The sequence below is a fragment of the Leptopilina heterotoma genome, unplaced genomic scaffold (genome assembly GCF_015476425.1).
Source record: "Leptopilina heterotoma isolate Lh14 unplaced genomic scaffold, ASM1547642v1 Lhet_60, whole genome shotgun sequence".
In the NCBI taxonomy this organism is placed as follows: Eukaryota; Metazoa; Arthropoda; class Insecta; order Hymenoptera; family Figitidae; genus Leptopilina; species Leptopilina heterotoma.
In genome coordinates this window covers 6,846,741-6,873,322 of record NW_025111138.1, presented here as the reverse complement: position 1 = coordinate 6,873,322, position 26,582 = coordinate 6,846,741, and the positions used below count along the sequence as shown (strand labels likewise).

Here is a 26,582-nt window from a genome sequence, read left to right as displayed (position 1 = left end):
CATCATTTTAGAAAATTAATCTATCATTCTGTAAAGTGCTTTGATCCTTGTACCTAAGCTATTTGAGTAATGAATTAATGCATGAAGCTCCGAGTTGTTTATGTATCAGATAATCCGACGCTGACATTAAAAGAGAGGATATGGAGAGCGCTCTACTATACTCTCTCGAGGAGAAACTGACTGTGATATGTATTTGATTTTAATTTTTGAATCAATTTTTCGAAAATTTAATCTAGTCTTTGAAGTATTCCGACTCAAATTGAAATTAATTTGACAAACATTTCTAATATGTTTGAAAAAAAAATTGATCGTTTAATCAATTTTTCGAAAATTGAATCCAGCCTATGAAAAATTCGACTTTGAAATTAATTTGACAATAATCAGGGTGGCCACATATCAGTAAAGTCAGTAAAGTCAGGGAAATGTCAGGGAAAAAAATATTTTGTCAGTAAAGTCAGGGAAATGTCAGGAAAAAAATTTTTTGTCAGTAAAGTCAGGGAAATGTCAGGAAAAATTTTTTTGTCAGGGCAATTAAAGAAAAAGGGAAATGTCAGGAAAAAAAATTTTTTGTCAGTAAAGTCAGGGAAATGTCAGGAAAAATTTTTTTGTCAGGGCAATTAAAGAAATTAAGACGGTCACGCAATATATTATTTGCTCTAAACAAAAAAATTTTTGTCAGGGAAATTCGTTGTTATGTCAGTAAAATGTCAGGGAAATTGATAAAGACAATCTTGCGGCCACCCTGATAATATTTCTAATACAGGGTTGCTACGCAACCTGGAAACATGGAAAACCTGGAAATGTCAGGGAATTTTATAAACCTTGAAAAAACCTAGAAAAGTCAGGGAATTTTGATCGAAATCCTGGAAAATTGTTGTTTTCTAAAATAATTGTGTTTATTCTTGAAATCTAATTTCACTTAAATATTTCAAAATAAATTTCACAGGAATTCAATTATTTGCAAATTATTTTCATATATTATTCAATTATTTTCATAAATAATAACATTTTTTTTACAGGAATTCAATTATTTTCATAAATAATAAAACTAAATGCTGAATTTCAATTATTTACATTTTAAAAATTTTAAATTACAATTTTAATGGAATTCCTCGAAAAAAGTTATTATTCTTAAAAATTTTATTAAAATTTATCAAAGAAATTCAATTATTTTAATAACTCTTGCTACAATTTATTTATTAAAATTTAAATATTATTTTCAAAAATTTTAATGAAATTCTTTGCGTAACAATTCAATTTTTTTCAAAATAATTTTAATAAAATTCTTCGTAGAAATCCAATTATGTTTAAAAATTTACAAAAATTCTCGTCAAAATTTCAATTATCTTTATAAATAATAACATTTTTCTCCGAAATTCAATTATTTTAAAAACTTTTAATAAAATTCTTTGTAGAATTTCAATTATTTTTAATACAATTTTAATCGAATTCCTCGAAATTTTTTTTTTAAATTTTATTAAAATTTGTCAAGAGAATTCAATTATTTAAAAATTTGTTGATAAAATTCTTTATGAAAATTCAATTTTAAGAAACATTCAATTGTTTAATAAAATATTTATTTTTATAGTTAAATAATTGAATTCTCGTAGAATTTTCTTTCAACTTTCTTTAAAAAATTACGTCTTTCTCGACTCATTTCGTAACTCAGTCCGATTTTTATAGTGCGAAAAATAACTACAAACAAATCTATCAAAAAATATTTTTTGAATCATTTTTCTATTTAAATTTTCGAAATATACAATTAAAAAGATTTTGAATAATTGAAATTTTGTAAAATTTAATTGAAAACAATTTTTTTCAAGTATTTTGTTAGAATTTTTAAAAATAAACTTTTGAAGAATTTTAATTCCAAATTTTGAAAATAATTGAATTATCGAAAATGTTAATGAAAAAACTTTAAACGTAAATTTAAAAATGAAAATTAATGAAAATTAGCTTCTAATTTTTTTAAATTTAGTATTTTCAGTACTATCAATTACATATTTCCGAAAATTCAAATACATACAAAAAATAATAATATTTTAGAATTATTTTTAACATTTTATAGAAAAAAATAATGTTCAAAATATTTCATTAAAATTCATCAAAAAATTAATTAGTTTTTTTTAAATAATACAAAAACTCTTTTAAAAAATTCAATTGTTTTCGAAAAACTTTCAGAAAATTATTTAAAATAATCGATTTTCCGTAAACATTCATATTTTCCTGTAAAAAAAATGTTGTCGGCGAAAATAATTTTAATGTCAGGGAAATTGATAAACTGAAACTTGTGACCACCCTGTTTTGCGAATATTTCTATTTCAAAATTTTTAAAATAATTGAATTTTAAGAGAGTTGCGTTTGCAATTTGTATAAATAATTGAATTTCAAAAGAAACAAAAAGTTCTGAAATTTCAATTGTACGAAGTATTTTTTCCATACAAATATATACTTCAATATTGAGAACTTTAGGGGCATGAATTTAAAAACTTTTTTAAATTCCTATTTTTTGAAATTAGAAACATTTTCCTGTAATAAATATTTTCTTCTTTCTCCTAATCACTTTTAGAGGAATCAGAAAATTTTTCTTACTCAAGGAAACAGTCAAAATTCTTTCTGAAAATCAGGAAAAAAAATCCAATTTCTATTCTGTGTTATCCATTGTTTAATTAGAAATATTTTGTAAAATGAAAATTTTGATTTCAGATTTTTTCCAAATTTGCTGACAGTTAAATGATTCTTGGTTGGAATTTTATTATCGAATTAATTCAAAATTCTTTTGGACTCGCCGGACTCTTTGGAAGATTATAAAGATTGAAAATGAGGATGCGTTGAGCAAAAAAAAAAGAAGAGAAATTGTGAAGGATTTGGAGGGAATTGAGGATTTAAAGAGAAGCCATAAGTCAGAAGAGTAGTAGTAGTATGAAATTTAATTCGCGCCCGATACAAAGTAAAAGGAGTTCACGGATCGTGTAACAAAGACAGGAAGATAGTGAGAAAGAGTAGAAGTGAAGGGCGGGACTTGCAAAGTCGAGAAGCAACGCTTTAGCAACCCCGGGAGCGCAGCCTTTTGATATCGAAATGAAAGGAAGTAGGGGGATATATACCCGCGCTTTAACCGTGCCGGAGAGAAGCACGTGGTATCAAACGGGATCGAGGTTGCCTCTTACCCTTTGCTTTTCACCCCCTTGTATTGGTCCACTTTGCACAAGAGACTTTCTGTCTCGTGTGCTCCCGCGACGACGACGACAGAAGCTTAAAACTCCCTTCCTTATACCCATCATCATTCCCTATATATATGTATAGTTATTGTCAATGATCTTCACACTTCAAATTCATCCATGCATATAAACTCCATCCCCTCAGTTCTCACATCTTTTTTTTTCTTCAATTTCTCATTCGCTTAAAAATGAATATTTTAATTGTTTTCACTTACCCGAAACATTCTTCTTCTAATTGATCATCCGTTCTCCAAAAATTTGCTTAATTGTTTGTTTTTATTGACAGTTTAATAAAAGAATGGAATAAATTCATCAACGGGCGTCAACAAATAAATTTCGAGGATGTACTGAAACAGAAAAAATTAATTTGAATTTAATAGTGGAGAGGAAGAAGGTATTGAAGTTAATGACGAAAAGAAAAAAAAGGAAGCTTGTGTGTCGGTGCTGAAGGCGCACTTCTGGCCTTTCTGATTTTTATCAACAACTTTTAACTGAATATAAAATTGGTGACTCTAAAAATCCAAAGAAAATTGAACAGCAACGAACGAAAACAAAGTTGACACAGGTCAGGCGAATAAAAATATTACTTAAAAATTATTTAATGGATAATAATTAAATTTCGAAAAAGTTACGTTCAAAATTTATCAAAAATAATTGGATCTATTTTTCAATAATTTTAATAAATAAAATAAATAAAATTAATAAATAAAATTTATTTTATTTGTAGAAATTCAATTCTTGAATAGCTTTCATAAAATTATTATTTAAAAATTACTTAGATAATTAAATTCAATTATTTATCAAATTGTACAAAAAATAATTGAATTTTTCAAGAAATGCATTTGCAATTTTTGTATATTAATTGAATTTTAAAAGGTTTTGAATTAAATTAATTTTAAATAATCTAATTCTTTAAGAACATTCATAAAATTATTATTTATAAATTATTTAGCGTATAATTTTATTAAAATTCATAAAATAATTGAATTTTGGAAATATTACCTCTGCAATTTTAATTAATAATTGAATTTCAAAAGGATTGAATTGAATTTATTTGAAATTTAATTTTTGAGAAACTGTTGTCGCCGTAAGAAACAACTAATATTATTATTTTTGGTGAGTTGGTTACTCAACTGAGAGCCAACTCTACTTTATTTATTTAACAAGTAAAAGTACAAAACTTGGAGATAATCAATCCTTCCAATTCTTCACTGAGCCTTATTGGAAGACAAACGTGCTATCACTTTGAGTAGCGACTAATTAATCTGACCACACCTGCTTATGCTTTAGTTTTAAAGGACTGTGAACTCGTCCCCACTCTTTACAATACACACTCATACTTCATACTGTCGACAAAACTATAAAAAATAATAATTTATAAATTATTTAGAAAAAAATTTTAGCTAAAAATTAGAAAAATAATGAATAATTTTACTGAAATATTTCAAAATGAAGTGAATTCTAAAAGAGTTGCATTTACAATTTTCATAAAAAAATGTACTTCAAAAGTTTTTAATATGAAATTTTATAAAATTTCAATTTTGTATGAATTTAAATAGAAATTTTAAAGATTTTTGAAAAATTTTAATAGTTCACATTCTTCTGAAATTAATTAAATTTTTAAATATAAATTTAATTATTTATTAAAAATAATGGATTTATAGAAGAATTTTAGTTAAAAACACTAAAAAAAATTGAATTTTGAAGTAGTTATTGAAAAAAATGATTGCCAAAATTCAATTCTTTTCAAAAGTCATAAAATTCTTCGCAGAAATTGAAATGTGTTCAAAACTTTTAAAAATTCTGATTAAAATTTCAATTATCTTTATAAATAATAAAGTTCTTCTCCGAAATTGAATTATTTTCAAAAATTTTAATAACATTCCATGAAAGCATTTAATTATTTTCATAAATAATAGAAATTTCACAGGAATTCAAATATTTACAAGTTTTGTTTTAAATTTCTTCGCAAAAATTCAATTATTTTCTTAAATAGTAATTTTCTTTTTAGGAATTCAATTATTTTTAAAAGTTTTCCTTAGTTTAATGATTTTCAATATCTGTTATTTTAATAAAATTCTACGCAAACATTTAATTATTTTCAAAAATAATAAAACTTTTTACAGAGATTCAATTATTTTCATAAATAATAAAATTTTTTTTAGAAATTCAATTATTTTTATAAATATATTAAAACTCATCACAGAAATTCAATTATGTTCAAAAAATTCTGTGTAAAATTTCAATTATATTTACAAATATAACATAATCCTGTTCCGGAATTCAATTATTTTCAAAAATTTTAATAAAATTCTTTTCCGCAATTAAATTATTTTCAAAAGTTTTCCTTAGGTTTCAATATCTACTATTTTAAAAAATTTAGATTTAATTATTTTCATAAATAATCAAAACTTCATAGAAATTTAATTATTTACGAAAGTTTTTCTTAGTTTCCAATATCTACTATTTTAAAAAAAATTTTCCAAAAGAATTTAATTTTTTTAAAAAAATTTTAATAAAATTCTACTCAAACATTTAATTATTTCCATAAATAATCAAAACTTCACAGAAATTCAATTATTTACAAGTTTTTTTAATAAATTTCTTCGCAATAATTCAATAAATTATTTTCATAAATAAAATTTTTTACAAGGATTCAATTATTTTTATAAATAATATAATTCCTTTTAGGAATTCAATTATTTTTAATACAATTTTAATCGAATTCATCGAAAAATGTAATTAATCTTAAAAATTTTATTAAAATTCGTCGAAAAAATTCATTATTTAAAAATTTGTTGATAAAATTCTTTATGAGAATTCAATTCTAAGAAAAATTCAATTATTCAATAAATTATTTATTTTTGTATTTAAATAATTGAATTCTCGTAAAATTTTCTAATAAAAATTGATTTAAAAATTAATTTCAGTTAAAATTTTAAATAATAATTGAATATTAAAAGCACTATATGGCGTAAATTTTTAGAAATAATTGAATTCTGAAAAGGTTTCAAATTAAAATCTTTGAAAATTTCAGTTTTTCATACTTTTAACTAACAATTTTGTAGAATTAATTTTTTTTTTTAAATTTAATTGAATTTTTTGTTGAAATTATTCGAAGTTTTTATTTTCAAATAAATTTAATTAAAGAATTTCCGAATAATCAAAATTTCGTAAAATTGAATTTTAAACAAATGGATTGGAAAACTCTTAAAGAACGAACATTTTTTGAAAAATATTAAAAATAATTGATTTCAAAAAGAATTTCTTTATATTTTATACCTAATAATATTCCTATAAGTTATTAAATTTCAAAAAAGTTTGATTTTAAATGTTTTCAAAATTTGTAATTCCTACTGAAAAATAATTAAATATTTATTTAAAAAAAAGTTATTGATGTTTTCGAATAATTTTACATTTCAAGAAATTCGTAAATGTAATAGAATATTTCTTTGAGTGTCTAATCATTTTTAGAGTGAATCAGAATATTCTTTATAGAATCAAGGAAAAAGTGAAAATTTTGTCTGTAAATTCATGGAAAAGCCAAAATTAAATTTTCCTGGCAAAATTTTATTAATAAGTTTGTTTTCATTTTCAGTTAATTTATAAGTCAGAGTAGATTGTGATTAATTATCTGTTATAGGGTCGTTTAAAACAAGGGCGATGGGCGTGATAAGTCTTTGACATCGAAATGAAAGGTCGCGGGGTATACTCGACTCTTTGATCGTGCCGAGCACGTGGTATCAAACAGGACAAGAACCCAACCATCAAGCACCCCACCTACCTCCCTCCGGGCTTACTCTCAACTCCATTGGGGAATCCCTCGTCGTTGGGATGCGTGCGGTAAGGACAGTGAGAAAATCACATGTTCCACGCGCGGTTTCATTCTCCAAAGGGGAAGAGTTGTTCTATAGTTTGAACCACTCCCTGAATTATAGGCACTGTGTGACTGACTCTCTTTTGTATAAGCGGAAATCATTGTTTTCATTCCAATGAATGTGCAGCTTAATCCAAATTGACGCCTCTCTTTTCCTTTCGGCTCTTGATCACACCGAAAAAAAAGAAGGAAAAAATCTCTTCCGAACCCTCGCGGGAAGTTAAAATCAAAAAAAAGGTTTCAAGAGCACTTCCAGGACTCGAACTAGGTCCGTAAATTTGCTTCAAGTCTGTGAAAGTCCGTTTTTTTGAAAAAAGGTCCGTAAAGTCCGTAATTTGAAAGGACAAAAAAGTTCGTAAATTGTACGATATAATTTGGAGAATTTTAGAGAAATTACAAATGATTGTAGAAATTCAATTATTATCAAAAGTAATAAAATTCTTCGCAGAAATTCAATTATTTTCGAAAATTTCAAAAAAATTCTGGTCAAAATTTCAATTATTTTTAGAAATAATAAAATTCTTTTTCGGAATTTAATTATTTTCACAAATTTTAATAAAATTCTTGGACAAAATTTCAATTATTTTCAAAAATTTTTAAAAATTCTCGTCAAAATTTCAATTATTTTTAGAAATAAAAAAATTCTTTTTCGAAATTTAATTATTTTCACAAATTTTAATAAAATTCTTGGACAAAATTTGAAATATGTTCAAAAGTTTTAAAAATTCTCGTCAAAATTTCAATTATTTTTAGAAATAATAAAATTCTTCTCCAAAATTCAATTATTTTCACAAATTTTCCTCAATTCAATGATTTTTAATATTTGCTATTTTAATCAAATTTTCCAAAAGAATTCAATTATTTAAAAAATTTCACAGGAATTCAATTATTCACAAATTTTTTTTATATATTTCTTCTAAATAGTTCAATTATTTTAACAAAAAATAGAATTTTTACAGGGATTCAATTATTTTTGTAAATAAAATTCTTTTTAGGAATTCAATTATTTTCATAAATATTAAACCTAATCGCAGAAATTTAATTAAATTCAAAACTTTTTAATTTTTAATTCTGAGTAAAATTTCAATTATTTACAAGTTTTTTTAAATAAATTTCTTCGCAATAATTCAATTATTTTCATAAATAATAATTTTTTTTACCAGGAATCAATTATTTTCATAAATAATATAATTGAATTCCTAAAAAAAATTCTTTCTAAGAATTCAATTATTTTTATAAATAATAAAACTCAATGTTGAATTTTAATACAATTTTAATGGAATTCCTTTAAAAGTGTAATTATTCTTAAAACTTTCATTAAAATTCGTCGAAAGAATTCAATTATTTAAAAATTTGTTGATAAAATTCTTTACAAAAATTCAATTATTTTCATAATTATAATAAAATTCTTCTCAGGGATTCAATTAGGTATTTTCATAAATAATAAAATTCTTTTTAGGAATTCAGTTTTTTTAATAATTATACAGTTTTAAATGAATTCCTCGGAATATGCAATTATTCTCAAAAATTTTATTAAAATTCGTCGAAATAATTCAATCTTAAGAAACATTTAATTATTCAGTACATTATTTAATTTTGTATTTAAATAATTCAATTTTCTGATGAAAATTGATTTAAAAATGAATTTCAGTCAAAGTTCTATATAAATAATGGAATATTAAAAGCATTATAAGGTGAATTTTTGAAAATAATTGAATTTTGAAAAGGTTTAAAGTTAAAATATTTGAAGTTCCAAATTTTCCATACTTTTAATTAATAATTCTGTCAAATTAATTTTTTTGATAAACTTTAATTCAAATTTTTTAAAAAGTTATTTCCAGTTTTTATTTTCTAATAAATATTTAATTGAAGAATTTCCGAATAATTGAAATTTGATAAATTTATTTATTTAGATATATATATAAACGGGTGATAAACCCTTTAAAAAAATTAAATTGTATACAAATGGATTTGAAAATTCTCAAAGAACTTTGTCAAAAATAATTATTAGAATAATTGATTTAAAGAAGAGTTTTAGTTGAAAATTCTAGAAAATAATAATTGAATTTTGTCAGTAATTGGTACGCAAATAGTCCATTTTTCATTTTTGGTCCGTAAAGTCCGTATTTTTAAATACTTTCACTGGTTCGAGCCCTGCACTTCTTCTATGATTTATTTTAATAAATTCAAATCAGACGGAATTTAAATGTTTTTTTAAAATTATTTTTATAGGCAAATGCAGAGTTCGAATGTCGAGTACAGCGATATCGGGGTGACAGTTTACCACATCAAATATCAAAACCACTGGGATTCATCATATAGAGATTATTTCGACAGAGAGCTATTAATCAAGAGCAGATTGGATTCTAATTTAGTATAAATTACGGGACCTTGTTCTCCTAAAGGAAAATATAGATCAGAGAGAGAGAGAGAGAGAGAGAGAGGCAGATAGATAGAGTACAAATAAACCTACTGCTGCTTGGTAAATAATGATGAAAAAAAAATAGAGAGAAAGAAAAACACGAAAATCGATTAACGTCGACAATATAGGAAGATAGGGGCCCTACAATAGAGCATGATGCGCTTTGAAGCTTGCCGAATTGTATATCCAGAACTATATGTATAAATGTACACACAGAGCCGAAACTTCTGACAATTTTCCCCTGCACGTAAATACGATTGGTGGTTTACTGGCAGACGACAGAGGACGATTATGGCGAGACAGACGAAACGATGACGCGTAACATACCGAAATGGCCCCGCGTTTGATCCATTATTTCCATAGGTCCTGCACACAATAATTGTCTCTATTGTTTGCGACGGATGGATGCCCCCTTTACGCATCTAGACCGTTAGTAAACACCAGCCACCTCTTTTACTCTCTCTCTCTCTCTCTCTCTCTCTCTCTCTCTCCCCGTGTGTTTGCTTTGATTTCTACACACGCATTGCACATATCACCAAGCCACCACCCGGTCACATATATCTCCCCCTTTTCACTAATCCAAGCGAATTCGAAGCGCGCCTGGCTAAGTGCCTGTAAACTGTTAAGTGCACTCTATGGATTTCTACCCTTTACAACCTCTCGAGGCCCTCGTCTTCCTTTGTGGCCCCCCCCTCTCTCTCTCTCTCTTGCTTTTTCTCTCTCTTACTTCTTCATCAGCCATCACATATCGTCTCAATTTATTGCAATTGAGGAACAATTGTTCGACACGTACTTGTTCAAAGCTACAACTAAGGTTTTATAATCGTTTTTTAAATGCGGTTTTATTGATGGATTTAGAAGATGTTCAGTCATCCGGGGGCAGAAAAGTTTTTCGTTTAAATATTATTTTAGAGAAAATGATGATGAGAATTAGGACACAATTCTCATATAATCTTCTACTAATAATAATACTGGCTTAAAAAGAAGAAAATTTATTTTTCTAAATTTTAGAGGAAATTTTGAAAATAATGTTCCTAAAGTTCTGAACGATTCACATAAAAGAAATTTATTTAAGGTTGCTACTCATTTACGAAAGCTATAGTTAATCGTAGGGAAAGTAGAATTTGTCAAGGAAATTATAGGCAAAATTCAAAGAAAATTCATCAAAAGTATTGGAAAAATATCAAAATTTACGGAAACTATAGTTAATTTCGAGAAAAATCACAGGAAAAATAGAATTTGTCAAGGAAATTAGGGAAAATTCAAAGAAAATTCATCAAAAGTATTGAAAAAATATCAAAATCCTAATACACAAACAAAAAAATATTAAATTTACAATTTGCTAAATATGTCAAATTTTCTCCCAAAATTGTGAAATAAATTTACAAAATTTAATATATTTTTGACATCAAGCAAACTTTGAAAATATTTATTTTTTCTTTAATTTTTTGTGTTCCTTTAAAAAATTTGATAATCACGAATTTTGAAACAAAATCCTGAATTTTTTTCTATTTTTGACAATACAGGGTGTCTAACGGTCAGGGAAGTTAGGAAATTTTTTTGTTCAGGGAAAAGTCATGGAAAAGTCAGGGAATGTCAGAGAATTTCATTGAAAGTCAGGAAAATTTCTAAAAATTTATACAAAAATTAAAATTTTTGTGAATAAAAAATTTTTTTAATTTAACAAAACTTAGAAGATTTTTATTATCGTTTGTTTCTATCATTAGATATTAATTTCTTGTATTGTTAAATATGTCAGTTACCATATTTTTGTCCCAAGAAAGCAGAAATAAAATTAGTAAAAAGTCAGGGAATTATTTTCTCAATCCTTGTTAAACAAACTGTTTAAATAAGTAAAGTGTTTTTCAAGAGCCCAAAAATATTGACGCTAAATGCCATAAAAGAGAAGAACAAATGTATTGTATTTTAGGAAATTCGGTTTTTCGAATTTTTGATAATTTTTGATAATTTTAATTTTTTATCAAAGGGTGGAGACTAATTAATAAGTAAAGTGTTTTTGAAGAGCCCAAAAATAATGAAGCTAAATGCCATAAAAGAGAAGAAAAAATGTTGAATTTTAAGAAATTCGGTTTTTTAAATTTTTGATAATTTTTGATAATTTTAGATTTTATACCAAAGGGTGAAGACTATTAAATAAGTAAAATGTTTTTGAAGAGTCCAAAAATAATGAAGCTAAATGCCATAAAAGAGAAGAAAAAATGTTGAATTTTTGATAATTTTAGATTTTTTTAAAAATTCTCATTTATTATAAATAATTTTACGAATAATTTTGATTTGAAAATTCTAAAAATAAATGAATTTTGGACAATCTGTGTTTGCAATTTTTATAAAAATAATTGAATTTCGAAAGATTTGAATTGAATTTATAAATAATTTTGCGAATAATTTTGTTTCAAAACTCTAAAAATTATTGAATTTTTTTTCAATTTTTGACAATAATTAAATTTTAAAAAATTTGGAATTGAATCTATTTTAAATAAATTAATTCTCAAAGAACTTTTTAAAAATTATTATTTTATAAATGATTTTGTGAATATAATTATATTTAAAATTTCAAAAAATAATTGAATTTTCCAAAAGTTGTGTTTGCAATTTTTATAAATAATTGAATTTCAAAAGGTTCGAATTGAATTTATTTTTAATAATTTAATTCTTCAAAAAACCTTCATAAAAATTATTGTTTCAAAATTATTTAGGGAATATTTTTTTCTAAAAATTCCAAAATTAATTGAATTTTCCACAAGTCGTTCTTGTACTTTCTATAAATAATTTAGAGATTATTTAGAGAACAGTTTTACTTAAATAAACGAAGAATAATTGAATTTTTGGAAAAATTGCGTTTGCAGTTTTCATTAATAATTTTAAATTAAATTTTTAAAAAAGTTGAATTCTCTTCTAAAAGTATTGTTCATTTCATCGTTCAAAAGTTTAGGAACATAATTCCTTCATTTGAACATTAAGAAAATTTTATAAAAGAATAGAATTATTTTCGTTTAAAATAAAATTTTCAGATCGTTGGGGCTGAATTTTCGCAGGATTCTTTTAACAAATCTAAAGTTACTTTCAGTTTACAGAATATTTAGCAAACTGTTGTAAAAAATAGAATAACTCTCGTCTAAATTTAAGGTCGCCTAAAGGTTTCAAGCTATATACATATATACATTCGAGTCCTGATCCCCATAAAATCTGCTCTAATCCGTTTTCCAATTGTTTTGCCAGACAGTCTGGGTTTCTTTAAAGACGGTAGAGAAAGGCAGAATAAAAAAAAAACCGACTATATAAACTCCTGGATATGTGAAAACAATTTCGTAATATTTCACAAACTTTGGAAATTTTAATGATCATAATGACGTTATTAATGAGAATCTAAAAAGGACGCAATAATAATTCAATAGTTCTTAGTATTATCTCTGAATTTTTTCTCAACTTCTTCAGTTTGTAAAGTTTATAATTATAAATGTCGTAATTTATAATTATGATTTTATGGTATTAGGGTAATAATTATCCTCTAGATACGAGAATAGAAAAGTAATTAGCGTGACTTAATTCTTCGTGTAAACAACAAACGGTAGAATTTGCTTCTCTTTTATTCTCTGCGCCGGCAGGGCACCGGCAGGTGTCGAACAAAAAGAAAAAAATAAAGAATATATTTATTTTTCTTTTCATCCGTTAAAAAGCTTTTATTTCATAAGTTAAAATTTCTATCTGGTCAATTAGAGCGATAAGAAATAAAAATAAATTCTTTTTGCCGATGCTCACTTCTTTTATTTTCTCTCTTTTTTAAAGCAGTTATGCAAATGTTTAAGAGTCTCTTGGTGGAAGATAAAAACAAGCTACTGTCGGCGAAAAGGTGAAGGATAAAAAAAATCAAACGGTGAACATTTATCGGTGATTTCTGCTTCATCGCGAAAAAGGATAAGGAGGATGAGATTTCGCTTTTACCGCCGCTGAAACATTTATCAACCAGATGGTTCAAGTTGCAGGTAACTTTGAAGTCCGGATCTTTACCTCTCCCTTCCCCCTTTCAAAGATTAAAGTGCCACTTGACGGCGCTGGGCTGTCGACTGGTTCCTCTTTTTTTTTTTTTTTTTTTCTTTTTCTTTCCCCCTTTTGCCCTATCGAAATCCGACCTTCGCCTTCCTCACTTTAAGGAATAATATTCTTTATAGAAATCTAGCAAAGTTCGCTTTTCTTCAAACGCAAATCAAAAGAATGCAATTATTGGATTTATCTCCCTTCTGAAGTAGCAAAAGCTGTTATTCCATTCCGGAAGTTCCCTTAGAAAAACCGCTTTGTGGGAAAATCGCTCATTATCACAAATGCGTTTAAATTCTCTTTGCTCGTCGACCAACTGTCGCGTCGAGTCGGTAAATTTCAAATGTACGCATTATGATAATCTGCTTTAATTTTATATATAAAAAAAAGTGTGCTTGCTATAAAAACGGATTGTTCATTTTTAGTCGCTCTAAATAAAGAAATAATTTACTTTTTTTAACAGATGTTAATTAATGTCTAGAAAAAAAAAATGACTAAAATCTAATGCCTACAACCAAATGTCTAGGATCATAATTTCTCAAGATGTGTTGAAACATTTTTCTTTTCAAGTTCCCGCAATATCGAAAATTATGGCTTTTCAGATCTATAAATATCAGTTAGTCAGTCTCTGTCTCAGGGTTTTGAAAATTACAAACTTTTTCCTTGTATCAGAAAATTCTAATCTCTTTTTTAATGATTCCATTTAATCTTCTTCTTCTTCTTCTATATTAATAATAATCGTATTCCGGAAGTCTGTTTGCAGTTTGACGTTAGTTTTTTTCGTTTCCTAATTTTTTTCATAATAATTTCTATTTTTGAATGTTGAATTAATTAATGAAATTCTAATTTAATTTTTAATTTAATCAATCAATTTTAAAAAAAAAAATTTCAAGAAGTGAAGTAATAATAATGAAGTAATAACCAAAATTAATTAAACAAAATTGTTTTGTATCAGAAATTATAATTTAATTTGTAAAATTAATTTAAAATTCTGAAATATACAAAATAGTTCAAATATCAATTCCAATTTTTGAATTTCAGATTCAAAATTTTTAAAAATTCGCTTATTAACTACATGACAAATTATTATTATTTATAATTTTCCTAAATTAACAAAAAAAATGTCGAAACAATTCAATTATTTTCAATAATTTTAATAAAATTCTTCACGAGAATTCAATTATTTTTAAAAATTTTAATAAAATTCTTCGCAAGAATTCAATGATTTTCAACAATATATTATGTAATTTGTAAAATTCAAAACATCTAAAACGAAACAGAGAATATATTTTGTCATAATATTCTGGCAATCAAAATTTTTAAATTAATTTATTTATTTTATACTAATATTTTTATATTACTTTTTGTAATTTTTGTAACGTTTAATAATTTTTAATTTGAAAAAATTTAATTTTTGCACAGAATTTTATTTAAATTTTAAAAATAATTAAATTACCTAACTTGTAGAATTTAACTGAAAAAATTTTAAAATAATGAAATCTTTTCGAGAAATTCAATTAAAATTGTATTGAAAATAATTAAATAAATCGCTGCGAATAATTTTATTCAAAAGAATTGAATTGAATCATTTTATTATTTTTTAAAAATAATTGATTGACAATAATTAAATTTCTTCGACAAATTTAATTAAAAATTTATTGAAAATAATTGAATTCCTATGAAGAATTTTTAAACAAATTTTGAAAATAATTGAATTCTATCGAGACATTTTATTAAAATTGTATTTATAATAATCGAATTGTTTTGAAGAATTTTATAAAAGTTTTTAACTAAATAATAATTAATTTAGTAAATAAATGAATTTTTTTTTAAATTCTGAATCTGAAATCATTTAAAAATGTTGAAGTTGATATTTAAATAAAAAACTTTTAAGTATTGAAAATAATAATAAATTAAATACCACGTTTCTAGCAGTATATTTACTAAATAATGCTATTAATAATATTAATAAATAGCATTTAATTATTTATTTAAAAAAAAGATTGTCTGTATTTTTATTATAAAAATTGTGGTCTGAGTGACAATTTTTTTGTGTGAAACTTTTTCTCATAAAGAAACTTGAATGCGTCAGTTATCATCTGACTGATGTACACATAGAATTGTCACGTAGATTGAACAAAGTGCGTATGAAAAAGATACATATATTCTGCTTCCTTGTTTACAGACGAAAAAGGAGAGAAAGAGAAAGAGAAAGACAAAAAAATGGCAAGTGTGAAAGAAGAGAAAAGAGTCATATTCTGGAAGGAAGAGATTGAAAAAGAAGTAAATAAAGAAGAAAGAGAGGAGAAAGATGAGGAGAATTTACGCGAGATCTAAGAGAACAGAAGAACACGAAAAGAGATAGTGAAATTGTTTGTCCAGGGAAAAGAGTAAAAGGGCAGATCTGGCTCTCTTAATTGATGTTGTGCGTATGGTGAAGAGCGAGAGATTTCGACACACGTGCTACAAACAAAGAGAGAGAGAAAGAAGAGAAGAGAAGAGAAGAGAGAAAAAAACGTCAAAGGTGCCGCACCTCGTGTCGCGTTTTTACTCAACCGATCTTTATTCTTTGACGATGTCTCTGACTCTACTTCGTCCTTCTGGCTTTTGTCGACCTCACTTCTCTCTGGCAACCCCCTTTACCCAGGAGGCCGATCAAACAATCATGAGAGTACTATCGTCGTCAAGTAACTGCCTCAACTCTCGGGGTCGACGTTCGTCATTCCCCCAACGCACTTTTACATTCTGTCCATTTCGTTCTTATATATATACTTCTGACCACTATTCTCTCTTAACCCATTTTTATTCCCTCTATGACGAGGAGAATTTTCTAAATCGAAAATACCAAATTTTATTCTCGTCTCAATGATCCTAATAATCAAAATTGGATCAGTTCTAAATTTCAAAAACTGGAATAATAATTTCATCATTTGAGCGAATTGACAAAAGTTCAAATATGTCACTGATTATACGAAAATCAGGGAAATCAAGGAATTTTATTAAAAGTACTGCAAAAAGTATTAAATTTCTAAAATTGAAAATATTCTTTTGATGTCCAGCAAAAAATATTTAATTCTTCTTGAAATTTTGAAACTTTCAAATCGCCACGAATACGAAACATTAAATTTTTTCTATTTCCGACAATAATTGAACTTTACAATTATTGATTTTATTTTAAATAACTAAATTCTCGAAAAACTTATAAAATTATCATTTCTAAATTATTTGGAAAATAATTTTTAAATTTACCTAAAAATTCAATAAAAATTGAATTTTTAAGAAACTCCATTTTGAATTTTTATAAATTGAATTTTAAAGGTTTTGAATTAAATTTATTTTAATAGAATTATTGACACAAAAATTTGATTTTGTTTTTCTCAGACTTTTCCCTGATTTTTAGACAGAATTTTGAATTTTTCCCTGACTGTAAAGAATATTTTAATTTATTTTAAAAATGTTTTCAATTAATTTATTTCTGAATATCTTCAATTGTAAAATAATTCAAAATAAACAAAATTATTCTCTAGATATTTTAACAAAAATTCTTCTCTAATCAAATATAATTAATTTAGAGAAGAATTATTATTGTTGAATAATGATTAAAAATAATTACTTTTAATAATTTTTTAATAATATACTTTAAGGTTTAAAATTCAATTATTTACAAAAATTGTAAAGGTAACTTTTCTAAAATTCAATTATTAGTAAAAATTGTGAACAAAAAACATAAAAATTCAAAAAATAATTGAATTTTGAAAGAATTGTGTTTGTAATTTTTAGAAATAATTGAATTTGAAAAGTTTGGAATTGAATTTATTTAAAATAATTTAATTCTTGAACAACTTTTATAAAATTATCATTTATAAATTCTTTGAATAATTTTGCCTAAAAATTCGAAAATTAATTGAATTTTGTAAGAATTATGTTTGCAATTTTTAGAAATACAAATTAAATTTCACAATGTTTGAATTGAATTTATTTTAAATAATTTAATTCTTGAGGAACTTTCATTAAATTATTGTTTATAAATATTAAATTCTTTGGAGAATAATTTTGCTCAAAAATTCCAAAAATAATTGAATTATTTTGAAAGAATTGTGTTTGTAATTTTTATGAATAATTGAATTTCAAAAGTTTTGAATTGAATTTATTTTAAATAATTTAATTCTTGAAGAAGTTTCATAAAATAATCGTTTATAAATTCTTTGAATAATTTTGCCTAAAAATTCGAAAATTAATTGAATTTTGAAAGAATTGTGTTTGCAATTTTTAGAAATAATTAAATTTCAAAATGTTTGAATTGAATTTATTTTAAATAATTTTCTTGAAGAGCTTTCATAAAATTATTATTTAAAATAAATTATTTAGCAAATAATTTTACTTAAAAATTCAAACAATAATTGAATTTTGACAGAGTTGAGTTTTAAATTTTTATAAGTACTAGAATTTCAGAAGCTTTTAAATTGAAATTTTGACAATTTGAATAAAGAAAAATTCGGACTTTTGACAATATGAACATTCAAAGTTTTGGCTATTAAAAGAAAAAAAATATTCAAACTTCTGGCTATGAAAAGAAATTAATATTCGAACTTTTGGCTATTGAAGGAAAAAAATTGAACTTTTTGGCTACTGAAGGAAAAAATATTTTAACTTTTGGCTATTGAGGGAAAAAATTGTTGAACTATTGGTTATTAGAAGAAATAAATAGTCGAACTTTTGGCTATTAGAACAAAGAAATAGTCGAACTTTTGATAATTCTAGCAAATTAACATTCGAACTTTTTGCATTTCGAATAATTTGTTATTCTAACTTTTGAAATTTAGAGCAAAATCAAGCGACTCAATTGGATTACATTCTGACCCCTAAGATGTGCAAATAAGAGCACCTCACGGTCCCTTGGCCCTTAAAGTTCTTTTTGGTTTATCACATAAATCTAATCTTTCAAAATTCTCTTTCTTTTTTCTAAATTTCGACCAGAAATCGAAACGAATTTCAAAATTTATTCTTCTCTATAGTGTAAATTTTCGTTCGGATCCCTTTACATAAATATTCTCTATATTGTTTTTCGGGAATTAATTTCTATCGAGCCCCCGTGGTGTTGAGTTTCTTATATTATTAAATAACCCGAGAAGAAAATCCATAATTTCCCAAAGGGTCTGTTTCGGCTATTTCCTTCTAATGTCTTCCGTCAGCTGCCGCCCCCCTTATAATATTGGTTAGCAATTCTCATATATATAGGCAGCTGATCCTAGTTCTCTCTCGAGACAGTTGCTACTCGATGTTCAACTCTCTTCCCCATTTTCTCTTTTTCTCTCTGACACCCCAACCCCCACGGCAGTCGTGTAAATACGCGTGAAGTGAATCAGAAAGGCGGTAAGGATAAAAGGAAAGGCGCGCTGACCACCTCAGCTGTCGTTACTCTCATTGGTTCGTTGATTTCAAGAACATTCGAATGTGTACTCATCCATATTTCTTTTTTATTTTTCCCTGCAATTCACAGTACGTTTATTCGATATCTGATTATTCGCCCTTTACTTTCTATGATCTTTGCCGATAATGTTGAGTCACACAAACACAAAACTGTGTCCAATTTTCCTCAATTGTCATCAATTTTTTTTGCTTTTCGTTCCGTTTCGACAATAATTCTCGACGAAAATCTCTTGTACTGCGTGTATACGGAGAACGTAACGAATTTTATTGAGAAATATTAGTTAAGGCCTCGTAAAAGAGTGATTCAAGTTAATTCTCGATAGTAGACAATTTTATTGTTTTCTTATTTTTATTTCTCGTTTCTTATTGTCTTTTCTCATATTTTTATTCACTTATTGTTTATTCTCTTATCTTTTATTCTTTTATTGTTTAATCTCTTACTAGTACCTTTAGTAAATGTTACGCGCTTGAAACGTGATATTCAATTTATTATAATTATGCAAATTATATTTTTTATTTTCAAGTATAAATTCTTTTAAAAATTTCAGATTCAAAATTTTAAAAATTCATTATTAAGTATAAAATTAAATATTATTGTTTATTATTTTCAAAAATTTTAATAAAATTCTTCGCAAGAATTCAATTATTTTTATAAATAATGATTTTGTTTGGAAGAATTCAATTATTTTTATAAATATATAGTAAAATTCTTGGCAAAAATTCAATTATTTTCAATACAATTTTAATAAAATTTCAATTTCAATAAAAATTAAATTCAATTTTTTAAAATAATTTTTAATAGCATTTATCGAAAAATTCCATTATTTTCTAAAATTTCAATAAATCGTTTGCAAAAATTCAATTCTTTTTTCTAATTTTTAATACAATTTTTTTAAAGAATTCAATTATTTTCAAAATTTTAATAAATTTTTTTAAACAATTTAATTATTTTTATAAATAGTAAAATTCGTTACAAAAATTCAATTATTTTCAGTACAATTTTATTAAACTTTCACGAAAGAATTCAATTATTTTCTAAAATTTTAATCAATTTTTTGAAATAATTCAATTATTTTTAAAAATACTAGTAAAATTCTTTGCAAAAATTCAATTATTTTCAATACAATTTTATTAAACTTTCACGAAAGAATTCAATTATTTTCTAAAATTTTAATCAATTTTTTAAAACAATTCAATTATTTTTATAAATAGTAAAATCCTTTGCAAAAATTCAATTATTTTCAGTACAATTTTTATAAAATTTCTCAAAAGAATTCAATTATTTTTAAAAATTATATTAAAATTCTGGGAAGAATTCAATTATTTTCAAAAAACTTAGTAAAAATCCAATAATAAAGTTTTTAGTCATAATCACGATTGTTTTAAAAACTTGAAAGAAATTCTTCCTAAAATTCAATTACTTTAAAAATCAATTAAAATTATTTAAAAAACTATATTATTTTTAAAAAATTCAAAGAAATTTTTCAAAATAATTTCAATTATTAACACAAAATCGTCTATATTAAAAAAATTCAAAGAAATGCTTCGAAAAAATTCAATTATTTTCAAAAATTTTAATAAAATTCTTGGCAGGATTTAAATTATTTGCAATAATATTATTAAAATTCAAAGAAATATTACGAAAGAATTCAATTATTTTTAATTTTTTAAAAAAATTTCTTGAATAAATTAAATTATTTTAAAAAATTATAATAAAATTCTAAGAAGAGTTTAATCATTTTCTAAAAGTTTTAATAAAATTATCAGAAGAATTTGATTATTTTCTAAAAATTTTAATGAAATTCAATAATAAAATGTTTAACTTAAATTATTAACAAACAGAATTATTTCAAGATTATTTCAAGAACTTAAAATATATTCTTCAGAAAATTCAATTACTTTCAAAATTGCCGATTAAAATTACTAAAGAAACTTCATTATTTTTAAAAAATTTAAAGAAATTCTTCAGAAGAGTTTAATTAGAATTTTCAAAAATGTTAATAAAATTCTTCGCATGAAATCAATTATTTTCGTAAATAATAAAATCTTTCCAAGGAATTCAATTTATTTAAAAATTTTTTGAAATATACTTCTCAAGAATTTAATGATTTTGAATATTTTAATTTTAAAATTCAAAACATTTAAAAAGAAAAATTATTTAAAAAATTAGGAAACAAAGAAGGAATTAAAAAGTAACTTTAATTTGCGAACAGATTACCAGAATAGAACGATTATTAATATTGAAAGATAGATTGTTAACTCTCTTATTATTTTTTTTCTTCTTTTTTATTTAATTTACTATTTATTTGCTATTCATTTAATATATTTCATTCTCTTTTCTCTCTTAATTTTTCATTCGCTTTCTTTTTTATTCTCCCGCTTTTTTTATTGCTTAATCTTCAATTTTTGAGAATTTCATCCTATAATGTTTCTTTTTTGGTAGGCAATGTTTCTTTATTTTTTTTTTTTTTTTGTAAAAGTAAAAGAAAAATATTTAAAGATTTATCCCTTCGTCACGGAGAATCCTTTATGACCGCTTATTCGAAGCGGCTTCAAATTAGAGGTCACGTCTGCAATATAGTTTGTGGGCAATTTGCATCGTTCTCGAATAATTAGTGTCTGAGCGCATATAGGAACATGGAAACAGATTTGAGGACAATGCTCCGATTGTGTCAGGCCAACATTGTTCACTGTGTGTTTGCTATTCGATTTTCTCTTCGATGTGTGTTCATACGTTTGTGTGTATAAACAAAAGTTATCCATAATATGTAGTTTCAACAGTTTTGCTTTTGTTTCAATCTCTCAATTTTTTTTGACACAATGTCCATCAAATGTATTGATTGAAAATTCTCATCATTAAGTGAGGAAAATAATTGACTACATTTCTATCGGTTAATTATAAATTAAGGGTATATATTTTTTCATTATTTTGATATTTAGGAATTTGATTCTAATTCTTGCATTAATCCTCACTTCATTGTAATGAAGTTGCTGGGAATTAATACCAAACCGCTATAGACTTTTTTTCGTTACTTAATTTTTCGTGATTTGATACCTAATTTCAAGCTATTTCGATCTTTTGGAACTTGATTCTAATTCAAAATCAGGGTTGCCACAGGTCAGGGGAATTCAGGAAAAAGTCAGGGAAGTCTGATAATTTTTAGACTGAATCAGAATATTCTTTAGGGTCAGGAAAAAAGTCATCTCCTCAAAATCAGGGAAATACAAAATTAAATTTTTGTAGCAATTCTGAAAATCGATAAGAATGAAGGTGTGTCATTCAAGTCATGTTGAATATAGAGCTTGATTTCACAGAGAGCTTTTATATTTATATAGGACTTGTTTCCTTATCCATACTTTTAGTTGAATTATCTAGAAAAAAAATCACGAATAGAGATAATGTTGTATATTTTACTTTGAAAGGATATGCGTGGGACTGCTTATGTCTCATATGGGAAATAATTGTGTGTTCTAGATTTTAGAAGAAGTGGGAGAATAAAAAAAACTTGTGCCAAGAATGAGACCAGAGGGGGGGGTTTAAAAGAAGTTTTCCGCGATTATGGTAACGGCTTCAGGGGCACTGTAAGTACACTCTCGCGTTGGGTTTACGGCTTGGCGAAGCTGACGTATTTAATTACGCCACGGTCTCGAACGAAAACTGGTTTGGGCATACAATATGATACCGCACGCCGCACAAGATAGTATACTACCGACATATAACGTTGGCTTATCAAGATCTCGCAATGGCAGCAGCAGCGGAAACCATCAAAGAGTCCTTTGAAGTTCAGTTGGTGTCCTCGGCTCGATTCTCTCCTCCCCTCCGCCTACTTTTGCTTCTTCTTTATCGTCTTCGTCTTTCTCGACGCTAAACCTCGCATGCTAGCGCACTCTCAACTCACCGTCTCTTTCTACCGGCTCTTCACGACAGAAGTCTTTTTTTAATGACTTACCTGTCGCTCTCTCTTTCTCATCTCGCTCTCTGGTCTTTTTCTTTTCTTTTTTTATTTTTATTTTTCTTGATCGAAATCTTGACGGCGATTGAATGAACTCCGCGCGCAACTGATGCGATCGCGCACAACTTTCTGAAATTCAGCTGCGTAATAGTGTTAACTAATCCCAATGGTTATTAACATACTGCATCATTAGAAGCGATTATAGAAATCGAGGACGTTTTTTGACACACAGTCGGAAAAAGGTCAAAGAGTTTCTTTTCTTATAATGGACAAGCGTTAAATTCTTAATACCATTTGAATGAACTTGATTTCTAATGGAAACTATATTTATCTTCAGGTACAGTCATCAAAAATGGGAGACAAATTGTGTCAGGATTATTCTTAGGATTCGCTGGCTTCATTTCATCCTGCCTAGTACACTAGGGGTCAGTTTCACCAACTTCGATTAAAAGTTAATCAATGATTAAAGTCGCAGTTTAGCATGATTGGTCGGTTAAGGATTTAATCATTGATTAACTGATCCAAGGGCCAGTTTCACCAACTCCGATTAAAAGTTATGATCAAAGTCAGTTTAACATGATTGGTCGGTTAAGGATTTAATCGGAGTTGGTGAAACTGGCCCTAAAAATGCTCCCATTAGACGCTTGTTGTCCCTAATTGTGTCTCTGGGACAACAACAGCAAATTTTTCCTCGATAGAAGTTGGACTATCAGTAGTTTCATAGTAAAGGACCTTTCTTCTAATATCAGAAGCATAATTTTGAAGTAAAATCATTCGGACTATGATGATTCAGAGATGCATTCAGACTTTGCAAGTCTAGACGGTTTTAATAGGCCAGAATTATCAGAAGGTTGACAATATTTTTCGAATTCATTTATGCATATAATGCGAACGAAAGTTGGTGCAAGTGGGAGGTAACTTAAAAGATTGTCGAGAGGTGGTCATTTTTTTTCTGTTTCTTCTTTTTTTCGAAAGTTGTGTGCGTCTTCTTTGACGGTCCCGTTAACGAACAACGCCATTAGGGCGCATTAACATATAATTTTCCGCGAGAAATTATAGGCGACTTAGCGTGGAGTTGCGCACGGTGTTTATTATACAGGGCGAGTGTGCATTAATTTGTGGCTTGTATTGGTGAGTCCGTGGGGGGATTCACACGTAGCGACCAGTAGCGTGCATGTGTGAGATCGCGTGCGGCGGCAAGATCAAAGGGGAATCCCCTTTCTCGCTTACTCGCTCGCTCGCACGCCACCGGTAATCTCACTTTTACTCACACGACCAAGTCTCTCCTCGATGGCTCTCTAACGACTCAATAGCCCGCCTGAGCCCGCCACAACCTGACGTTTTCCGCCTCCCCCCTGGCCCCCATATCCTACAGAACCCAAACTCCCATATATATCCTTCTTTTTTTTCCCCTCCTTTTCGTCCTGTGCCATGTTGTTGTTGTTTTTTTCTTTTTTTTTTTTTTTTCTTTTGTTGAGGGAAACAGGAAAACTCAAAAAGTTCCCTCGATTTTTATCCGTGCGCGACGGCAACGTCTCCTTCTTCAGAGGACTTCCCCCAGGGCTCTCGAGTATTCGTTTAATCTCCAACTCTCTGTGATGTGAAAATTCGGTACCATTACACCTGGTTTATTCAAGTTCGGTAAACTCTGTCCCCTGAGTGAATTGTGGCAAGAGAGAAAACAGATTTTCAAAATGTAATCTCGGTGTATATACTATATATGTAGCTTCTTGTCATTTTAAATCCTTTTTACATTTTTTGTTACGCAATTGCCATTGTAATATTACAATAGTAGGGGTTTATTCTTTTTTTTTATTTACTGCTGTGAAGAGAATATCAAACAAATACCGCACTTTAATAGAATGAGTACTCTGAGTGGAGAAAAAAAAACAAACTTCATCCTTAACGAAAGTTCAATTTTTTCTCTTCAATTTTAAGGAACAAAAGAAAATTGTCAAACCAAATTTGATTCTGGTTCAGAGTCAAGGCGAAAATTAATAGTAATAATCAGTTTTTATTTAGAAGCAGAATCTATTTTTGGTTCAGATACTTCTGTCGACTTTGGAATCAAAACTGACAACAAAATCGAATTTGATTCTGTAATCAAAGTATGAACCGAATTCGATTTTTAATCAGAAATTTGAACCGAAAATAAACAATTACTTGTGATTCTGATTTTTGAATCAACACATAAACAAAATGCGGTTTTTATTCAGAAATCTGAACAAAGTTCACTACTGATTTTTGAATCAAAACATAAACAGAATTAAATGTTTGAACCGTAGATAAACAGTTTACTTTAATTATAATTTTGGAATCAAAACATAAACAGAATCCGCTTTTAATTAAAAAAACCAAAAAAAACTAAAAGTTCTTTTGAATCAAAACATAAACAAAGTTCGCTTTTTGATTCAAAAATCTGAACCGAAAATAAACAAAGTTTGCTATTGATTTTTGAATCAAAACATAAACAAAGTTTGCTACTGATTTTTTAATCAAAACAGAAACAGAATCCGCTTTTGATTCAGAAAACCTGACCGAAAATAAACAATGTTTGCTACTGATTTTTGAATCAAAACATAAACAGATTCCGCTTTTGATACAGAAAACCAAACCCAAAATAAACAAAGTTTACTTTTGATTATGATTTTGGAATCATAACAGAAAACAAAATTTACTTCAGATTTTTGAATCAAAACGTAATCACTTTTTGATTCACAAATCTGAACCGAAAATAAACAAAAGTTTCTTTTTGATTCTGAAATTCCTATCGAAAACAAATCGTTTTTTTTATATGGCTTTTGATTCCGTAACATTTCCTGGGAAATATTAACCAAATATTAATAAAAGAGTGATAGTAGATAAGTATTTTTTTTCTGTGAGAAAGGAAAACGATCATTTTTATCTCATTATCAGTAGCGGAAACTCATAAAAATATATCTCACTGTTAATATTAATATACTATCAAATTTACGAATTGTTTCTAATTTTACATTTTTTTGTTTGTTTCAGGTATGAACAAAGCAGTCCAAAGTTGATTATAAAATTCCAGTATATAATACATTTCTTTCGGAAATTTGAAGATTAATTTTCGTCCATTTTCACCGAAAACACTCTCAAGTATGTTATTTAATTCAATCATCCATTAATCACTTTTTCCATGCAGTTCTTTTTTTCATCTTTAAAAAATCGTATCCTTTTCAAAGGTATGAAAATTTAAAAGAGATTTTTGATTGTATCTAATTGTAAACTTAGAAATTTATTTTTATCCTTTTTGATTCGCATTAGTTTCTTTCTATTACGAAAAAAAGTAGAAAAATTTACACGAAATATTAAGAATTATTTTTGTATTTTCCTGTGGAGATATGGAATTTTTTCCGGCTTTTATATAAATCCGCAATTTCCTATTCAACGGAAAAATGATTTGAAACGAGAAACCTGAAATTCTCAGGAGTTACGTTAATATAGAACTTCCGCTATGTCGGGGCATTCATTTCCATCTTTAGTTTTCAGCTCTCTATTATTTATCCTCTCGTTCGTTATCATGGTTTTGTAATCGTCATCTTGATCGCAAAAGCGATTCATCCCAGGATGCGTTCCCTAAACCAGCGGTAATTAATCCA

At 26.4% G+C, this 26,582-nt stretch overlaps 2 protein-coding genes across 4 annotated transcripts in view; one reads left to right on the top strand and one right to left on the bottom strand.

Moving 5' to 3' along the window:
• LOC122509332 (transmembrane protein 170A) overlaps positions 1–3,554 on the bottom strand; it is a 36,142-nt gene extending 32,588 nt beyond the window's left edge. Inside the window, exon 1 of the mRNA XM_043623310.1 lies at positions 3,437–3,554. The gene's annotated coding sequence lies outside the window, so the exon portion shown is untranslated. The remainder of the gene's footprint in view (positions 1–3,436) is intronic.
• LOC122509324 (axin) overlaps positions 1–26,582 on the top strand; it is a 73,221-nt gene that overhangs the window by 12,467 nt on the left and 34,172 nt on the right. The window contains exons 2-3 of one of the 3 annotated variants that reach the window (XM_043623293.1): positions 3,508–3,786; positions 25,972–26,079. The exons of the other annotated variants lie outside the window; for them this stretch is intronic. The gene's annotated coding sequence lies outside the window, so the exon portion shown is untranslated. The remainder of the gene's footprint in view (positions 1–3,507; positions 3,787–25,971; positions 26,080–26,582) is intronic. 3 annotated transcript variants of the gene reach the window in all.